Source organism: Eucyclogobius newberryi, unplaced genomic scaffold (assembly GCF_026437365.1).
Source record: "Eucyclogobius newberryi isolate DKJ021-1_F unplaced genomic scaffold, fEucNew1.0.hap1 SCAF_179, whole genome shotgun sequence".
In the NCBI taxonomy this organism is placed as follows: Eukaryota; Metazoa; Chordata; class Actinopteri; order Gobiiformes; family Gobiidae; genus Eucyclogobius; species Eucyclogobius newberryi.
The window spans coordinates 77,352-90,045 of record NW_027315811.1 but is presented as its reverse complement, the minus strand read 5'-3'; the positions used below and the strand labels follow the sequence as shown (position 1 = coordinate 90,045).

The window sequence follows — 12,694 nt, the reverse complement described above, 5'->3', positions numbered from 1 at the left end:
AAGGCGTTCGACAGAGTTGAGCATTCGTTCCTCTGGACTGTATTAGGTAAGTTAGGTTTCGGCGAACGGTTTGTTAATTGGCTACAGCTCATCTATTCCTTTGCGGTCAGTAAGGTCAAAGTCAACGGGTTTCTAACTGACTCTTTCCCCTTAAAAAGATCAGTCAGGCAGGGCTGTCCCCTCTCGTCGCTCCTCTACAGCATCGCCGCTGAGCCTTTGGCGGCCATGTTGAGGGCGGACGCGGCGGTGAGGGGACTGACCACGCCTGCGGGTAGGGAAGTCAAAATTTTTCAGTACGCAGATGACACGAATCTGATCCTCCGAGACGTGGAGAGCCTGAACGCCTCTCTCCACGTGCTCAATGTTTACGGCCTCGCTTCAGGGGCCAAAATCAATTTCGATAAAACCACGGTTAAATTTTGCGGCAGCGTCACGCCTGTTCCTCTCCCTGTCCAGCTCCGGGAGGCGGGGGACTCCTACAAGGTCCTCGGCGTCCCCCTGGGCAGAGACGAGGAGGCGTGTCGTACTGCACTTTGGTCGCCTTTGTGCGAGAAAATTACAGCGCGCTTGAATTTTTGGAGACGTCGTAATCTGACATTAAAAGGTAAAGTCTTAGTTGTAAATTCTTTGTGCATGTCCATGTTGAACCATGCACTCTCCGTGTACGGCCTGCCGGGGGTCTATGCTAACAAATTAAGGTTAGTGATAAACCACTTTTTGTGGAATCGTGAGAGGGGCTTTATTGCACATAAGGTTATGATAGGTGAGTACGATCAGGGAGGTTTAAAGTTAGCAGATTTAGAGTTAAGGAAGAAGGCCTTCAGGCTGAAAACAATTCGGAAATTTCTAGACGTTGAGGTAGATGCTCCATGGAAGGATTATATAGGTGAGTTTGTTAATAGTCTAGGTAAGTTTGGTGTTTATAATTTGTGTTTGTTGCCCCCTGTTTCGGTCCTGGAGGGCCTCCCCCCCTTCGAGAGGGAACTCTTGGAGGCGTGGAGGACTTTCAGGCCCCTGACTGTGGCGGTTCCAGACAGCGGTGAGGGTCTCGCGCACATGCCCCTCCGTCATAACCCTGACTTGCTCTCCGCTCCCCCCGGGAAGCGCGAGTGCATGATCAGTGGGGCGATGGAGGAGGCTGGGCTGGAATATGTAGGTAAGGTATTCGACGTGAAAGGTAATTTTAGTGTAGATTACATAGGGAAGTGTTTTAGGTTAGCAGGTAAAGTGTTTAGGAGAAAGTATATTAGTGGTATGGTAAGTATTTTTAACAGGAATCTGGTCAGGCATTGGGGAAGCACTTTGGGCCAAATGGGGAGCACGACAGGTAAGTTGAATTTTAATGTATTTGTTAGCACGGGGAGGTTTAGGATTTTCACAGACCTACCCACCCGCATCCTGTATCAGTTGTTGTTGCCGGGAGTGCTCGGGCGTCCCGCCTCGGAACACAAATGGTCATTAACATTCCCCGCACGCACCATCGCAACCATCTGGGCCAACATCTTTAATTGGTACACCCCACATAACGTAGGTCATTTTGACTTCAGATTTAGACACAGGATCGTCTTTACATCCGCAGCACTGCACGCATTTCTTCCCGACAGCTACGCTGCGGACTGCCCCGTGGGCCACGGACCCCCCGAGACCCTGGAGCACATGCTGTACACCTGCCCGGCCGTCCGCCCGTTCTGGTCCCGACTGCAGGACCTCCTCGCTCGGAGGCTGTCCTGGAGGCTCCCACCGCCGGCGGCCCTAGGAGGGGACGACCAGGAGCCCTGGCTCCTCCTCTTTGGTCCCGGACAGAGTCGCTCTGGAGCCAACACCCATCTCGCCCGACTAACCCTCTCCATAGCCCGGTACACATTATATCTCAACAGGAACATCCATCTCCGTGACAATAAAACAGCAGCACCCTGGCCCATCTTCAAAGGACTCTTGGCCGCACACCTCCGACACCTCCACATGGCAGCAGAGCACCGGTTCATCACCCACCTCGTCCCCCACAACACCCTGATCCACCTCACACCCTCTGGAAACCTGGACATCCTCTTCTGACCCCCGCATCACCCCCCATCACTGAAGAATGTTTCGAGAATGATTGTGTGTTTGATTTTCTGTAATTTTTTGTCTCGTCTCCCCTTGCCCTTGTGTATCCCATTCCCTTGCCCTTGTGTGTCATGTATGTCTGTACATTCATGTAAATATATGTAAATACTTGTTTTAAGATGTTTTTGATAATAAAAGATAAAAAAAAAAAAGACCAGCCCGATCTCGTCTGATCTCGGAAGCCAAGCAGGGTTGGGCCTGGTTAGTACTTGGATGGGAGACCGCCTGGGAATACCAGGTGCTGTGAGCATTTTCATACTTTTTCACCTGTCAAAAAAAAAAAAAAAAAAAAAAAGAAGTTTTTCATTGAGATATCCCAATTTTGACCGAGCAAGTGGCGTGAAGGTACTCTTCACGAAAAGACAGTGTTTGATGCAAAAAAAGCAATTTATACGAGTTTTGACCTGGAACATTTCGCTCACGGCCATACCACCCTGGACCAGCCCGATCTCGTCTGATCTCGGAAGCCAAGCAGGGTTGGGCCTGGTTAGTACTTGGATGGGAGACCGCCTGGGAATACCAGGTGCTGTGAGCATTTTCATACTTTTTCACCTGTCAAAAAAAAAAAAAAAAAAAAAAAGAAGTTTTTCATTGAGATATCCCAATTTTGACCGAGCAAGTGGCGTGAAGGTACTCTTCACGAAAAGACAGTGTTTGATGCAAAAAAAGCAATTTATACGAGTTTTGACCTGGAACATTTCGCTCACGGCCATACCACCCTGGACCAGCCCGATCTCGTCTGATCTCGGAAGCCAAGCAGGGTTGGGCCTGGTTAGTACTTGGATGGGAGACCGCCTGGGAATACCAGGTGCTGTGAGCATTTTCACACTTTTTCACCTGTCAAAAAAAAAAAAAAAAAAAAAAAAAGAAGTTTTTCATTGAGATATCCCAATTTTGACCGAGCAAGTGGCGTGAAGGTACTCTTCACGAAAAGACAGTGTTTGATGCAAAAAAAGCAATTTATACGAGTTTTGACCTGGAACATTTCGCTCACGGCCATACCACCCTGGACCAGCCCGATCTCGTCTGATCTCGGAAGCCAAGCAGGGTTGGGCCTGGTTAGTACTTGGATGGGAGACCGCCTGGGAATACCAGGTGCTGTGAGCATTTTCATACTTTTTCACCTGTCAAAAAAAAAAAAAAAAAAAAAAAGAAGTTTTTCATTGAGATATCCCAATTTTGACCGAGCAAGTGGCGTGAAGGTACTCTTCACGAAAAGACAGTGTTTGATGCAAAAAAAAGCCATTTATACGAGTTTTGACCTGGAACATTTCGCTCACGGCCATACCACCCTGGACCAGCCCGATCTCGTCTGATCTCGGAAGCCAAGCAGGGTTGGGCCTGGTTAGTACTTGGATGGGAGACCGCCTGGGAATACCAGGTGCTGTGAGCATTTTCACACTTTTTCACCTGTCAAAAAAAAAAAAAAAAAAAAAAGAAGAAGTTTTTCATTGAGATATCCCAATTTTGACCGAGCAAGTGGCGTGAAGGTACTCTTCACGAAAAGACAGTGTTTGATGCAAAAAAAAGCCATTTATACGAGTTTTGACCTGGAACATTTCGCTCACGGCCATACCACCCTGGACCAGCCCGATCTCGTCTGATCTCGGAAGCCAAGCAGGGTTGGGCCTGGTTAGTACTTGGATGGGAGACCGCCTGGGAATACCAGGTGCTGTGAGCATTTTCACACTTTTTCACCTGTCAAAAAAAAAAAAAAAAAAAAAAGAAGAAGTTTTTCATTGAGATATCCCAATTTTGACCGAGCAAGTGGCGTGAAGGTACTCTTCACGAAAAGACAGTGTTTGATGCAAAAAAAAGCCATTTATACGAGTTTTGACCTGGAACATTTCGCTCACGGCCATACCACCCTGGACCAGCCCGATCTCGTCTGATCTCGGAAGCCAAGCAGGGTTGGGCCTGGTTAGTACTTGGATGGGAGACCGCCTGGGAATACCAGGTGCTGTGAGCATTTTCATACTTTTTCACCTGTCAAAAAAAAAAAAAAAAAAAAAAAGAAGTTTTTCATTGAGATATCCCAATTTTGACCGAGCAAGTGGCGTGAAGGTACTCTTCACGAAAAGACAGTGTTTGATGCAAAAAAAGCAATTTATACGAGTTTTGACCTGGAACATTTCGCTCACGGCCATACCACCCTGGACCAGCCCGATCTCGTCTGATCTCGGAAGCCAAGCAGGGTTGGGCCTGGTTAGTACTTGGATGGGAGACCGCCTGGGAATACCAGGTGCTGTGAGCATTTTCATACTTTTTCACCTGTCAAAAAAAAAAAAAAAAAAAAAAAGAAGTTTTTCATTGAGATATCCCAATTTTGACCGAGCAAGTGGCGTGAAGGTACTCTTCACGAAAAGACAGTGTTTGATGCAAAAAAAGCAATTTATACGAGTTTTGACCTGGAACATTTCGCTCACGGCCATACCACCCTGGACCAGCCCGATCTCGTCTGATCTCGGAAGCCAAGCAGGGTTGGGCCTGGTTAGTACTTGGATGGGAGACCGCCTGGGAATACCAGGTGCTGTGAGCATTTTCACACTTTTTCACCTGTCAAAAAAAAAAAAAAAAAAAAAAAAAAGAAGTTTTTCATTGAGATATCCCAATTTTGACCGAGCAAGTGGCGTGAAGGTACTCTTCACGAAAAGACAGTGTTTGATGCAAAAAAAGCAATTTATACGAGTTTTGACCTGGAACATTTCGCTCACGGCCATACCACCCTGGACCAGCCCGATCTCGTCTGATCTCGGAAGCCAAGCAGGGTTGGGCCTGGTTAGTACTTGGATGGGAGACCGCCTGGGAATACCAGGTGCTGTGAGCATTTTCACACTTTTTCACCTGTCAAAAAAAAAAAAAAAAAAAAAAGAAGAAGTTTTTCATTGAGATATCCCAATTTTGACCGAGCAAGTGGCGTGAAGGTACTCTTCACGAAAAGACAGTGTTTGATGCAAAAAAAAGCCATTTATACGAGTTTTGACCTGGAACATTTCGCTCACGGCCATACCACCCTGGACCAGCCCGATCTCGTCTGATCTCGGAAGCCAAGCAGGGTTGGGCCTGGTTAGTACTTGGATGGGAGACCGCCTGGGAATACCAGGTGCTGTGAGCATTTTCACACTTTTTCACCTGTCAAAAAAAAAAAAAGAAGAAGTTTTTCATTGAGATATCCCAATTTTGACCGAGCAAGTGGCGTGAAGGTACTCTTCACGAAAAGACAGTGTTTGATGCAAAAAAAAGCCATTTATACGAGTTTTGACCTGGAACATTTCGCTCACGGCCATACCACCCTGGACCAGCCCGATCTCGTCTGATCTCGGAAGCCAAGCAGGGTTGGGCCTGGTTAGTACTTGGATGGGAGACCGCCTGGGAATACCAGGTGCTGTGAGCATTTTCACACTTTTTCACCTGTCAAAAAAAAAAAAAAAAAAAAAGAAGAAGTTTTTCATTGAGATATCCCAATTTTGACCGAGCAAGTGGCGTGAAGGTACTCTTCACGAAAAGACAGTGTTTGATATAAAAAAAGGCCGTTTTGACCTGGAACATTTCGCTCACGGCCATACCACCCTGGACCAGCCCGATCTCGTCTGATCTCGGAAGCCAAGCAGGGTTGGGCCTGTATAGTACTTGGATGGGAGACCGCCTGGGAATACCAGGTGCTGTGAGCATTTTCACACTTTTTCACCTGTCAAAAAAAAAAAAAAAAAAAAAAAAAGAAGTTTTTTATTGAGATATCCCAATTTTGACCGAGCAAGTGGCGTGAAGGTACTCTTCACGAAAAGACAGTGTTTGATGCAAAAAAAGCAATTTATACGAGTTTTGACCTGGAACATTTCGCTCACGGCCATACCACCCTGGACCAGCCCGATCTCGTCTGATCTCGGAAGCCAAGCAGGGTTGGGCCTGGTTAGTACTTGGATGGGAGACCGCCTGGGAATACCAGGTGCTGTGAGCATTTTCATACTTTTTCACCTGTCAAAAAAAAAAAAAAAAAAAAAAAAGAAGTTTTTCATTGAGATATCCCAATTTTGACCGAGCAAGTGGCGTGAAGGTACTCTTCACGAAAAGACAGTGTTTGATGCAAAAAAAGCAATTTATACGAGTTTTGACCTGGAACATTTCGCTCACGGCCATACCACCCTGGACCAGCCCGATCTCGTCTGATCTCGGAAGCCAAGCAGGGTTGGGCCTGGTTAGTACTTGGATGGGAGACCGCCTGGGAATACCAGGTGCTGTGAGCATTTTCACACTTTTTCACCTGTCAAAAAAAAAAAAAAAAAAAAAAAAAAGAAGTTTTTTATTGAGATATCCCAATTTTGACCGAGCAAGTGGCGTGAAGGTACTCTTCACGAAAAGACAGTGTTTGATGCAAAAAAAGCAATTTATACGAGTTTTGACCTGGAACATTTCGCTCACGGCCATACCACCCTGGACCAGCCCGATCTCGTCTGATCTCGGAAGCCAAGCAGGGTTGGGCCTGGTTAGTACTTGGATGGGAGACCGCCTGGGAATACCAGGTGCTGTGAGCATTTTCATACTTTTTCACCTGTCAAAAAAAAAAAAAAAAAAAAAAAGAAGTTTTTCATTGAGATATCCCAATTTTGACCGAGCAAGTGGCGTGAAGGTACTCTTCACGAAAAGACAGTGTTTGATGCAAAAAAAGCAATTTATACGAGTTTTGACCTGGAACATTTCGCTCACGGCCATACCACCCTGGACCAGCCCGATCTCGTCTGATCTCGGAAGCCAAGCAGGGTTGGGCCTGGTTAGTACTTGGATGGGAGACCGCCTGGGAATACCAGGTGCTGTGAGCATTTTCATACTTTTTCACCTGTCAAAAAAAAAAAAAAAAAAAAAAAGAAGTTTTTCATTGAGATATCCCAATTTTGACCGAGCAAGTGGCGTGAAGGTACTCTTCACGAAAAGACAGTGTTTGATGCAAAAAAAGCAATTTATACGAGTTTTGACCTGGAACATTTCGCTCACGGCCATACCACCCTGGACCAGCCCGATCTCGTCTGATCTCGGAAGCCAAGCAGGGTTGGGCCTGGTTAGTACTTGGATGGGAGACCGCCTGGGAATACCAGGTGCTGTGAGCATTTTCACACTTTTTCACCTGTCAAAAAAAAAAAAAAAAAAAAAAAAAAGAAGTTTTTCATTGAGATATCCCAATTTTGACCGAGCAAGTGGCGTGAAGGTACTCTTCACGAAAAGACAGTGTTTGATGCAAAAAAAGCAATTTATACGAGTTTTGACCTGGAACATTTCGCTCATGGCCATACCACCCTGGACCAGCCCGATCTCGTCTGATCTCGGAAGCCAAGCAGGGTTGGGCCTGGTTAGTACTTGGATGGGAGACCGCCTGGGAATACCAGGTGCTGTGAGCATTTTCACACTTTTTCACCTGTCAAAAAAAAAAAAAAAAAAAAAAAAAAGAAGTTTTTCATTGAGATATCCCAATTTTGACCGAGCAAGTGGCGTGAAGGTACTCTTCACGAAAAGACAGTGTTTGATGCAAAAAAAGCAATTTATACGAGTTTTGACCTGGAACATTTCGCTCACGGCCATACCACCCTGGACCAGCCCGATCTCGTCTGATCTCGGAAGCCAAGCAGGGTTGGGCCTGGTTAGTACTTGGATGGGAGACCGCCTGGGAATACCAGGTGCTGTGAGCATTTTCACACTTTTTCACCTGTCAAAAAAAAAAAAAAAAGAAGTTTTTCATTGAGATATCCCAATTTTGACCGAGCAAGTGGCGTGAAGGTACTCTTCACGAAAAGACAGTGTTTGATATAAAAAAGGCCGTTTTGACCTGGAACATTTCGCTCACGGCCATACCACCCTGGACCAGCCCGATCTCGTCTGATCTCGGAAGCCAAGCAGGGTTGGGCCTGGTTAGTACTTGGATGGGAGACCGCCTGGGAATACCAGGTGCTGTGAGCATTTTCACACTTTTTCACCTGTCAAAAAAAAAAAAAAAAGAAGTTTTTCATTGAGATATCCCAATTTTGACCGAGCAAGTGGCGTGAAGGTACTCTTCACGAAAAGACAGTGTTTGATATAAAAAAGGCCGTTTTGACCTGGAACATTTCGCTCACGGCCATACCACCCTGGACCAGCCCGATCTCGTCTGATCTCGGAAGCCAAGCAGGGTTGGGCCTGGTTAGTACTTGGATGGGAGACCGCCTGGGAATACCAGGTGCTGTGAGCATTTTCACACTTTTTCACCTGTCAAAAAAAAAAAAAAAAAAAAAAAAAAAGAAGTTTTTCATTGAGATATCCCAATTTTGACCGAGCAAGTGGCGTGAAGGTACTCTTCACGAAAAGACAGTGTTTGATATAAAAAAGGCCGTTTTGACCTGGAACATTTCGCTCACGGCCATACCACCCTGGACCAGCCCGATCTCGTCTGATCTCGGAAGCCAAGCAGGGTTGGGCCTGGTTAGTACTTGGATGGGAGACCGCCTGGGAATACCAGGTGCTGTGAGCATTTTCACACTTTTTCACCTGTCAAAAAAAAAAAAAAAAGAAGTTTTTCATTGAGATATCCCAATTTTGACCGAGCAAGTGGCGTGAAGGTACTCTTCACGAAAAGACAGTGTTTGATGCAAAAAAAGCAATTTATACGAGTTTTGACCTGGAACATTTCGCTCACGGCCATACCACCCTGGACCCGCCCGATCTCGTCTGATCTCGGAAGCCAAGCAGGGTTTGGCCTGTTTAGTACTTGGATGGGAGACCGCCTGGGAATACCTGGTGCTGTGAGCATTTTCATACTTTTTCACCTGTCAAAAAAAAAAAAAAAAAAAAAAAGAAGTTTTTCATTGAGATATCCCAATTTTGACCGAGCAAGTGGCATGAAGGTACTCTTCACGAAAAGACAGTGTTTGATATAAAAAAGGCCGTTTTGACCTGGAACATTTCGCTCACGGCCATACCACCCTGGACCAGCCCGATCTCGTCTGATCTCGGAAGCCAAGCAGGGTTGGGCCTGATTAGTACTTGGATGGGAGACCGCCTGGGAATACCAGGTGCTGTGAGCATTTTCACACTTTTTCACCTGTCAAAAAAAAAAAAAAAAAAAAAAGAAGTTTTTCATTGAGATATCCCAATTTTGACCGAGCAAGTGGCGTGAAGGTACTCTTCACGAAAAGACAGTGTTTGATATAAAAAAGGCCGTTTTGACCTGGAACATTTCGCTCACGGCCATACCACCCTGGACCAGCCCGATCTCGTCTGATCTCGGAAGCCAAGCAGGGTTGGGCCTGGTTAGTACTTGGATGGGAGACCGCCTGGGAATACCAGGTGCTGTGAGCATTTTCACACTTTTTCACCTGTCAAAAAAAAAAAAAAAAAAAAAAAAGAAGTTTTTTATTGAGATATCCCAATTTTGACCGAGCAAGTGGCGTGAAGGTACTCTTCACGAAAAGACAGTGTTTGATGCAAAAAAAGCAATTTATACGAGTTTTGACCTGGAACATTTCGCTCACGGCCATACCACCCTGGACCAGCCCGATCTCGTCTGATCTCGGAAGCCAAGCAGGGTTGGGCCTGGTTAGTACTTGGATGGGAGACCGCCTGGGAATACCAGGTGCTGTGAGCATTTTCATACTTTTTCACCTGTCAAAAAAAAAAAAAAAAAAAAAAAAGAAGTTTTTCATTGAGATATCCCAATTTTGACCGAGCAAGTGGCGTGAAGGTACTCTTCACGAAAAGACAGTGTTTGATGCAAAAAAAGCAATTTATACGAGTTTTGACCTGGAACATTTCGCTCACGGCCATACCACCCTGGACCAGCCCGATCTCGTCTGATCTCGGAAGCCAAGCAGGGTTGGGCCTGGTTAGTACTTGGATGGGAGACCGCCTGGGAATACCAGGTGCTGTGAGCATTTTCACACTTTTTCACCTGTCAAAAAAAAAAAAAAAAAAAAAAAAAAGAAGTTTTTTATTGAGATATCCCAATTTTGACCGAGCAAGTGGCGTGAAGGTACTCTTCACGAAAAGACAGTGTTTGATGCAAAAAAAGCAATTTATACGAGTTTTGACCTGGAACATTTCGCTCACGGCCATACCACCCTGGACCAGCCCGATCTCGTCTGATCTCGGAAGCCAAGCAGGGTTGGGCCTGGTTAGTACTTGGATGGGAGACCGCCTGGGAATACCAGGTGCTGTGAGCATTTTCATACTTTTTCACCTGTCAAAAAAAAAAAAAAAAAAAAAAAGAAGTTTTTCATTGAGATATCCCAATTTTGACCGAGCAAGTGGCGTGAAGGTACTCTTCACGAAAAGACAGTGTTTGATGCAAAAAAAGCAATTTATACGAGTTTTGACCTGGAACATTTCGCTCACGGCCATACCACCCTGGACCAGCCCGATCTCGTCTGATCTCGGAAGCCAAGCAGGGTTGGGCCTGGTTAGTACTTGGATGGGAGACCGCCTGGGAATACCAGGTGCTGTGAGCATTTTCATACTTTTTCACCTGTCAAAAAAAAAAAAAAAAAAAAAAAGAAGTTTTTCATTGAGATATCCCAATTTTGACCGAGCAAGTGGCGTGAAGGTACTCTTCACGAAAAGACAGTGTTTGATGCAAAAAAAGCAATTTATACGAGTTTTGACCTGGAACATTTCGCTCACGGCCATACCACCCTGGACCAGCCCGATCTCGTCTGATCTCGGAAGCCAAGCAGGGTTGGGCCTGGTTAGTACTTGGATGGGAGACCGCCTGGGAATACCAGGTGCTGTGAGCATTTTCACACTTTTTCACCTGTCAAAAAAAAAAAAAAAAAAAAAAAAAAGAAGTTTTTCATTGAGATATCCCAATTTTGACCGAGCAAGTGGCGTGAAGGTACTCTTCACGAAAAGACAGTGTTTGATGCAAAAAAAGCAATTTATACGAGTTTTGACCTGGAACATTTCGCTCATGGCCATACCACCCTGGACCAGCCCGATCTCGTCTGATCTCGGAAGCCAAGCAGGGTTGGGCCTGGTTAGTACTTGGATGGGAGACCGCCTGGGAATACCAGGTGCTGTGAGCATTTTCACACTTTTTCACCTGTCAAAAAAAAAAAAAAAAAAAAAAAAAAGAAGTTTTTCATTGAGATATCCCAATTTTGACCGAGCAAGTGGCGTGAAGGTACTCTTCACGAAAAGACAGTGTTTGATGCAAAAAAAGCAATTTATACGAGTTTTGACCTGGAACATTTCGCTCACGGCCATACCACCCTGGACCAGCCCGATCTCGTCTGATCTCGGAAGCCAAGCAGGGTTGGGCCTGGTTAGTACTTGGATGGGAGACCGCCTGGGAATACCAGGTGCTGTGAGCATTTTCACACTTTTTCACCTGTCAAAAAAAAAAAAAAAAGAAGTTTTTCATTGAGATATCCCAATTTTGACCGAGCAAGTGGCGTGAAGGTACTCTTCACGAAAAGACAGTGTTTGATATAAAAAAGGCCGTTTTGACCTGGAACATTTCGCTCACGGCCATACCACCCTGGACCAGCCCGATCTCGTCTGATCTCGGAAGCCAAGCAGGGTTGGGCCTGGTTAGTACTTGGATGGGAGACCGCCTGGGAATACCAGGTGCTGTGAGCATTTTCACACTTTTTCACCTGTCAAAAAAAAAAAAAAAAGAAGTTTTTCATTGAGATATCCCAATTTTGACCGAGCAAGTGGCGTGAAGGTACTCTTCACGAAAAGACAGTGTTTGATATAAAAAAGGCCGTTTTGACCTGGAACATTTCGCTCACGGCCATACCACCCTGGACCAGCCCGATCTCGTCTGATCTCGGAAGCCAAGCAGGGTTGGGCCTGGTTAGTACTTGGATGGGAGACCGCCTGGGAATACCAGGTGCTGTGAGCATTTTCACACTTTTTCACCTGTCAAAAAAAAAAAAAAAAAAAAAAAAAGAAGTTTTTTATTGAGATATCCCAATTTTGACCGAGCAAGTGGCGTGAAGGTACTCTTCACGAAAAGACAGTGTTTGATGCAAAAAAAGCAATTTATACGAGTTTTGACCTGGAACATTTCGCTCACGGCCATACCACCCTGGACCAGCCCGATCTCGTCTGATCTCGGAAGCCAAGCAGGGTTGGGCCTGGTTAGTACTTGGATGGGAGACCGCCTGGGAATACCAGGTGCTGTGAGCATTTTCATACTTTTTCACCTGTCAAAAAAAAAAAAAAAAAAAAAAAGAAGTTTTTCATTGAGATATCCCAATTTTGACCGAGCAAGTGGCGTGAAGGTACTCTTCACGAAAAGACAGTGTTTGATGCAAAAAAAGCAATTTATACGAGTTTTGACCTGGAACATTTCGCTCACGGCCATACCACCCTGGACCAGCCCGATCTCGTCTGATCTCGGAAGCCAAGCAGGGTTGGGCCTGGTTAGTACTTGGATGGGAGACCGCCTGGGAATACCAGGTGCTGTGAGCATTTTCATACTTTTTCACCTGTCAAAAAAAAAAAAAAAAAAAAAAAGAAGTTTTTCATTGAGATATCCCAATTTTGACCGAGCAAGTGGCGTGAAGGTACTCTTCACGAAAAGACAGTGTTTGATGCAAAAAAAGCAATTTATACGAGTTTTGAC

The 12,694-nt window shown here is 45.4% G+C and overlaps 36 non-coding genes across 36 annotated transcripts; all 36 read left to right on the top strand.

Moving 5' to 3' along the window:
- Window positions 1-2,522: 2,522 nt before the first annotated feature.
- Window positions 2,523-2,641, top strand: LOC140363976 (5S ribosomal RNA). The gene has a single exon (XR_011927419.1). It is a non-coding gene; the product is annotated as a 5S ribosomal RNA (ribosomal RNA).
- A 166-nt stretch (window positions 2,642-2,807) lies between these two features.
- On the top strand, window positions 2,808-2,926 carry LOC140363975 (5S ribosomal RNA). The gene has a single exon (XR_011927418.1). It is a non-coding gene; the product is annotated as a 5S ribosomal RNA (ribosomal RNA).
- Window positions 2,927-3,094: 168 nt separating this feature from the next.
- Window positions 3,095-3,213, top strand: LOC140363972 (5S ribosomal RNA). Its single transcript, XR_011927416.1, has one exon. It is a non-coding gene; the product is annotated as a 5S ribosomal RNA (ribosomal RNA).
- A 167-nt stretch (window positions 3,214-3,380) lies between these two features.
- LOC140363971 (5S ribosomal RNA) lies at window positions 3,381-3,499 on the top strand. The gene has a single exon (XR_011927415.1). It is a non-coding gene; the product is annotated as a 5S ribosomal RNA (ribosomal RNA).
- Window positions 3,500-3,668: 169 nt separating this feature from the next.
- LOC140363970 (5S ribosomal RNA) lies at window positions 3,669-3,787 on the top strand. The gene has a single exon (XR_011927414.1). It is a non-coding gene; the product is annotated as a 5S ribosomal RNA (ribosomal RNA).
- Window positions 3,788-3,956: 169 nt separating this feature from the next.
- Window positions 3,957-4,075, top strand: LOC140363969 (5S ribosomal RNA). Its single transcript, XR_011927413.1, has one exon. It is a non-coding gene; the product is annotated as a 5S ribosomal RNA (ribosomal RNA).
- A 166-nt stretch (window positions 4,076-4,241) lies between these two features.
- Window positions 4,242-4,360, top strand: LOC140363968 (5S ribosomal RNA). The gene has a single exon (XR_011927412.1). It is a non-coding gene; the product is annotated as a 5S ribosomal RNA (ribosomal RNA).
- Window positions 4,361-4,526: 166 nt separating this feature from the next.
- LOC140363967 (5S ribosomal RNA) lies at window positions 4,527-4,645 on the top strand. The gene has a single exon (XR_011927411.1). It is a non-coding gene; the product is annotated as a 5S ribosomal RNA (ribosomal RNA).
- A 169-nt stretch (window positions 4,646-4,814) lies between these two features.
- On the top strand, window positions 4,815-4,933 carry LOC140363966 (5S ribosomal RNA). The gene has a single exon (XR_011927410.1). It is a non-coding gene; the product is annotated as a 5S ribosomal RNA (ribosomal RNA).
- Window positions 4,934-5,102: 169 nt separating this feature from the next.
- LOC140363965 (5S ribosomal RNA) lies at window positions 5,103-5,221 on the top strand. Its single transcript, XR_011927409.1, has one exon. It is a non-coding gene; the product is annotated as a 5S ribosomal RNA (ribosomal RNA).
- A 160-nt stretch (window positions 5,222-5,381) lies between these two features.
- On the top strand, window positions 5,382-5,500 carry LOC140363964 (5S ribosomal RNA). Its single transcript, XR_011927408.1, has one exon. It is a non-coding gene; the product is annotated as a 5S ribosomal RNA (ribosomal RNA).
- A 158-nt stretch (window positions 5,501-5,658) lies between these two features.
- On the top strand, window positions 5,659-5,777 carry LOC140364235 (5S ribosomal RNA). The gene has a single exon (XR_011927663.1). It is a non-coding gene; the product is annotated as a 5S ribosomal RNA (ribosomal RNA).
- Window positions 5,778-5,945: 168 nt separating this feature from the next.
- LOC140363963 (5S ribosomal RNA) lies at window positions 5,946-6,064 on the top strand. The gene has a single exon (XR_011927407.1). It is a non-coding gene; the product is annotated as a 5S ribosomal RNA (ribosomal RNA).
- A 167-nt stretch (window positions 6,065-6,231) lies between these two features.
- On the top strand, window positions 6,232-6,350 carry LOC140363961 (5S ribosomal RNA). The gene has a single exon (XR_011927405.1). It is a non-coding gene; the product is annotated as a 5S ribosomal RNA (ribosomal RNA).
- Window positions 6,351-6,519: 169 nt separating this feature from the next.
- LOC140363960 (5S ribosomal RNA) lies at window positions 6,520-6,638 on the top strand. The gene has a single exon (XR_011927404.1). It is a non-coding gene; the product is annotated as a 5S ribosomal RNA (ribosomal RNA).
- Window positions 6,639-6,804: 166 nt separating this feature from the next.
- Window positions 6,805-6,923, top strand: LOC140363959 (5S ribosomal RNA). Its single transcript, XR_011927403.1, has one exon. It is a non-coding gene; the product is annotated as a 5S ribosomal RNA (ribosomal RNA).
- Window positions 6,924-7,089: 166 nt separating this feature from the next.
- LOC140363957 (5S ribosomal RNA) lies at window positions 7,090-7,208 on the top strand. Its single transcript, XR_011927402.1, has one exon. It is a non-coding gene; the product is annotated as a 5S ribosomal RNA (ribosomal RNA).
- A 169-nt stretch (window positions 7,209-7,377) lies between these two features.
- Window positions 7,378-7,496, top strand: LOC140364206 (5S ribosomal RNA). The gene has a single exon (XR_011927636.1). It is a non-coding gene; the product is annotated as a 5S ribosomal RNA (ribosomal RNA).
- A 169-nt stretch (window positions 7,497-7,665) lies between these two features.
- On the top strand, window positions 7,666-7,784 carry LOC140363956 (5S ribosomal RNA). The gene has a single exon (XR_011927401.1). It is a non-coding gene; the product is annotated as a 5S ribosomal RNA (ribosomal RNA).
- Window positions 7,785-7,933: 149 nt separating this feature from the next.
- On the top strand, window positions 7,934-8,052 carry LOC140363954 (5S ribosomal RNA). Its single transcript, XR_011927399.1, has one exon. It is a non-coding gene; the product is annotated as a 5S ribosomal RNA (ribosomal RNA).
- Window positions 8,053-8,201: 149 nt separating this feature from the next.
- On the top strand, window positions 8,202-8,320 carry LOC140363953 (5S ribosomal RNA). The gene has a single exon (XR_011927398.1). It is a non-coding gene; the product is annotated as a 5S ribosomal RNA (ribosomal RNA).
- Window positions 8,321-8,480: 160 nt separating this feature from the next.
- On the top strand, window positions 8,481-8,599 carry LOC140363952 (5S ribosomal RNA). The gene has a single exon (XR_011927397.1). It is a non-coding gene; the product is annotated as a 5S ribosomal RNA (ribosomal RNA).
- A 159-nt stretch (window positions 8,600-8,758) lies between these two features.
- Window positions 8,759-8,877, top strand: LOC140364249 (5S ribosomal RNA). Its single transcript, XR_011927675.1, has one exon. It is a non-coding gene; the product is annotated as a 5S ribosomal RNA (ribosomal RNA).
- Window positions 8,878-9,033: 156 nt separating this feature from the next.
- Window positions 9,034-9,152, top strand: LOC140364196 (5S ribosomal RNA). The gene has a single exon (XR_011927627.1). It is a non-coding gene; the product is annotated as a 5S ribosomal RNA (ribosomal RNA).
- A 155-nt stretch (window positions 9,153-9,307) lies between these two features.
- Window positions 9,308-9,426, top strand: LOC140363951 (5S ribosomal RNA). Its single transcript, XR_011927396.1, has one exon. It is a non-coding gene; the product is annotated as a 5S ribosomal RNA (ribosomal RNA).
- A 167-nt stretch (window positions 9,427-9,593) lies between these two features.
- LOC140363950 (5S ribosomal RNA) lies at window positions 9,594-9,712 on the top strand. The gene has a single exon (XR_011927395.1). It is a non-coding gene; the product is annotated as a 5S ribosomal RNA (ribosomal RNA).
- A 167-nt stretch (window positions 9,713-9,879) lies between these two features.
- LOC140363948 (5S ribosomal RNA) lies at window positions 9,880-9,998 on the top strand. Its single transcript, XR_011927393.1, has one exon. It is a non-coding gene; the product is annotated as a 5S ribosomal RNA (ribosomal RNA).
- A 169-nt stretch (window positions 9,999-10,167) lies between these two features.
- Window positions 10,168-10,286, top strand: LOC140363947 (5S ribosomal RNA). Its single transcript, XR_011927392.1, has one exon. It is a non-coding gene; the product is annotated as a 5S ribosomal RNA (ribosomal RNA).
- A 166-nt stretch (window positions 10,287-10,452) lies between these two features.
- On the top strand, window positions 10,453-10,571 carry LOC140363946 (5S ribosomal RNA). The gene has a single exon (XR_011927391.1). It is a non-coding gene; the product is annotated as a 5S ribosomal RNA (ribosomal RNA).
- A 166-nt stretch (window positions 10,572-10,737) lies between these two features.
- On the top strand, window positions 10,738-10,856 carry LOC140363945 (5S ribosomal RNA). Its single transcript, XR_011927390.1, has one exon. It is a non-coding gene; the product is annotated as a 5S ribosomal RNA (ribosomal RNA).
- Window positions 10,857-11,025: 169 nt separating this feature from the next.
- On the top strand, window positions 11,026-11,144 carry LOC140364205 (5S ribosomal RNA). The gene has a single exon (XR_011927635.1). It is a non-coding gene; the product is annotated as a 5S ribosomal RNA (ribosomal RNA).
- A 169-nt stretch (window positions 11,145-11,313) lies between these two features.
- LOC140363944 (5S ribosomal RNA) lies at window positions 11,314-11,432 on the top strand. The gene has a single exon (XR_011927389.1). It is a non-coding gene; the product is annotated as a 5S ribosomal RNA (ribosomal RNA).
- A 149-nt stretch (window positions 11,433-11,581) lies between these two features.
- On the top strand, window positions 11,582-11,700 carry LOC140363943 (5S ribosomal RNA). The gene has a single exon (XR_011927388.1). It is a non-coding gene; the product is annotated as a 5S ribosomal RNA (ribosomal RNA).
- A 149-nt stretch (window positions 11,701-11,849) lies between these two features.
- Window positions 11,850-11,968, top strand: LOC140363941 (5S ribosomal RNA). Its single transcript, XR_011927387.1, has one exon. It is a non-coding gene; the product is annotated as a 5S ribosomal RNA (ribosomal RNA).
- Window positions 11,969-12,136: 168 nt separating this feature from the next.
- LOC140363940 (5S ribosomal RNA) lies at window positions 12,137-12,255 on the top strand. The gene has a single exon (XR_011927386.1). It is a non-coding gene; the product is annotated as a 5S ribosomal RNA (ribosomal RNA).
- Window positions 12,256-12,421: 166 nt separating this feature from the next.
- On the top strand, window positions 12,422-12,540 carry LOC140363939 (5S ribosomal RNA). Its single transcript, XR_011927385.1, has one exon. It is a non-coding gene; the product is annotated as a 5S ribosomal RNA (ribosomal RNA).
- The last annotated feature ends 154 nt before the right edge of the window (window positions 12,541-12,694 follow it).